Source organism: Belonocnema kinseyi, chromosome 1, assembly GCF_010883055.1.
Source record: "Belonocnema kinseyi isolate 2016_QV_RU_SX_M_011 chromosome 1, B_treatae_v1, whole genome shotgun sequence".
Classification (NCBI taxonomy): Eukaryota; Metazoa; Arthropoda; class Insecta; order Hymenoptera; family Cynipidae; genus Belonocnema; species Belonocnema kinseyi.
Genome location: NC_046657.1, coordinates 97,076,628 through 97,078,668, shown reverse-complemented (window position 1 = coordinate 97,078,668; position 2,041 = coordinate 97,076,628).

Below are 2,041 nucleotides of genomic sequence, written 5' to 3'. Positions count from 1 at the left end.
GAAATGATGTAGGAATTATCAAACGCTGAAACTCCTACAAAAACTTTTCCTTATATTTCGTGTCGTTTGGCCCCAAATTTAAATTTTTGATTTTTTTCATAATATTTTCGATAAATAAAATCAAAGTGACAAGTGCGATCAAAAAATGATTTAAATAAATTTCGTAAGAATCTTTAGAAGCGGCAACTCCTCTTTGAATTTCTTCCGTATCTTACGCCATTCGAAACAAACTTGAATTTTCCATTTCCTGCATAGTATGTATTTTCGACAAATAAAACCAAAATGACAGGTTCAACCTAAAGTTGTTAGAAGAAATTTTGTACGACTTTTTAATTGGTTTAATAGCTCCTTGAAACTTTTTTTCAGATTTTGCATCGTTTGGTACAAAATTTGAATTTTTGATTGTCTTATAGTATTTTCAATAAATAAAACCCTAATGAAAAGTAATATTTCTACAAAATTTGATTTAAAAGAAATTCCTACGTACTTGTATAGTCAATAGTATATAGATTATGAAATTTTTGGTATTTCGTTCCGGGCCGTATACTTTATAAAAAAACCGACCTCCCGCGAAGGTCAAAATTCAAATTTGAAATTAACAAAGAATGTTTGTATGAGCTCAAAAAATAAAAGTTAAAGGCAGGGGTACATCAAAACGTATATTTAACGTCTAGAATTGTATCCTAAAATCTTTAAAAAATTAGGAAGACTCGAAACATCCCCAAAAATTTGGAAAATTAAAAAAAATTAAAACTCATTAAATAATAATTTTTGCAACCCTATTTTGCTCGTGCGCAAAAAATCATTGCAAAAGTAATAAACAAACATTTTTTCTGCGTCAAGCGAAATTATAAGTTTCAATTTAAAGATTTGAACAATAGACGCAAGTGAATATAAATTTCAATAATTAGTGCAGTCTAAAATTAGCGCAGTAAAATGAGCAATATTTTCTCTTCAACATAACCTTTCAATCATGACTTAAACATAGTAACTCATCAAGCTCATGACTTACTATGTCTCACCATTTGAAAGAAGACTTACTACGTATTACATGATACAAACGGTCAGATTGAAACACTCGATACCATTGTTAAACCCAGCAAGTCTAGCTTTTCCATAAAATCCAGTACTTTTTTATATCTGGTGGCATATAGAATAATAAATAAAGACATATATATGCATAAAATTACTAAATTTTTCATAAAATATTTTTAAAAAAATTATTTCAATTTAGACTGGTTAAATAAATGAACTATTCCATTTGTGGTGGAATTCTATGATGTTCTTGAGATGTCGCGTTTTGGTACAGATCTGTATCCTTATCAAATCGTCGTTTTTTTCCTAACAAAAGTTTGTCGGAGCTCGTTTTGGAAACTGAAGGTAGTTGAAAGTATTTGATAAATAACAGTGTTGATTATAATGTTAAAAGAAATTTGTTCATAAGAAAAATGCAAGAAAAAAGCCTTTCAAATGATTGGTAGTCTGTACTTCTTAATATCCAGAAAAGTAAATTGAGTATCAGAAATAAATTATTTCTTTATATTGTCATCATAAAAACTTTAATGTAATATGCTACTCCCATTTGGAGTAATACATGTCCAAGTAATATCCTAAAGCTACAAGGAGTTCAAAATAAATGTCTACGCATGATAGTGAGGGCTAATCCTAAAGATAGAAATTCTGTCATATGAGAAACTTAATATTAATTATATACATCATGAAATTTTCAACTTTATTAAAATTTTTTATGAAAATCAAATCGAGCATTATCATGAACTCCAGGATGCACGCATTCAAGTTATGGAGGAATTGCCATTTAAAATAAAACATAATTTTCCCTATCAAATGTTAATAGACACATAGGTCAAGTCTCAACATCTTCTTATCGCTGTAAATATCGCATTTTTGTACCCAGATTTAAGATTATATTTTAAGACAAAATCAATTCATGGGTTTTGCAATCTTACAAACTTTTTCCCAAAGATACGTTATTCATATTATACCGAAATAAAAACTTTATATTGCTAATGCGCTTAAAATA